Here is a 1085-nt window from a genome sequence, read left to right as displayed (position 1 = left end):
CTGCTGACCCTTCTGCTGCCGACCCTTCCGCTGCCTCTAGCACTGCTTTGGAAGGTGAGCTTTTTGCTGTGGATATAGAGGTTCTGAAAAAGCTTCTAGAGAGGAGCTGAAATGCCAGTTCAGTGCGTGGTGCTGCCTGGCTCAGCGTGGGGAGCGAGTCACCATCTTAGTTCAGAGATTTTAGGAGTATTTAGAGCGAGTGTAATTACTGTGTAGTCATAACAGTACCTGGTGCTCCCTTTGTGGAAGGTAAGTGGGGTTATATAAATGATCTGGGCTGGATTTGTCGGTGTAATCAAACACCCCCCTCCTGCTGGGGTTTAACTGAAGTCCTGCAATCTCTTGAAGAGGTGATTCTGGGAAGCTGGAGCCCCTTCTTTCCAGGGTAGTGGCTCAGCAATGGCATCAGTGGTCCTCCTTAACGCTGGTGATTGACTTCTCGTGACAGCAATTAAATTTGTGTCTGTACTGGTTTGGGGCTTTGTGACCAGCATGGTCTGGTCACATATAGCTTATTAAAGCCCTGAGCTTCTTGAACAGTGCTTGCACCCACTGGGCAGCATCTCAGCTCTGTGCTGACTCCTGAGCTGTGCTTGGGAACTGCTTGGCATGGTTCTGGGTGCCCTGGGGCAGCCCCAGGTCTGTGCTAAAGAACCATGGGGCCAGGTTGCAGGACCTGGCACTGTTTGATTCGCTGCTGTAGCTGTGCCTTGGCTTGCTGCTCTGGGGTGCAGGGGGATTTCCAGGGATACTCCTCTGGGGCATGAGTGGATGGCACAGTGCTGTGCTGACCTGGGACTCCTGCCCCAGGAGGAATCCCCAGTAGTATTAGTTATCTTTGCAAGAACATAACTAAGAATCTAATCTGGCTCATCCCAAGAGTTACACTATGACTCATAAGAGTTTTGAGGTTTCCAAGGCTACTGTAATTGAAATTATGGGAAAAATGTGTTTTAACAGGATAATACAAGCATGTTACTGGACATGCACATCAGTGTAATGGACAAGAAATGTCTCAGTTCTTTGCAGCCTTGTTCTTACTCTGTTTATCCAGAAACCAGTATGTCAAAACACAATATTTATGT

This window comes from Merops nubicus, unplaced genomic scaffold (genome assembly GCF_000691845.1).
Source record: "Merops nubicus isolate BGI_N331 unplaced genomic scaffold, ASM69184v1 scaffold35785, whole genome shotgun sequence".
Lineage (NCBI taxonomy): Eukaryota > Metazoa > Chordata > Aves > Coraciiformes > Meropidae > Merops > Merops nubicus.
The sequence above is the reverse complement of the archived record's forward strand: the minus strand, read 5'-3'. Positions refer to the sequence as shown.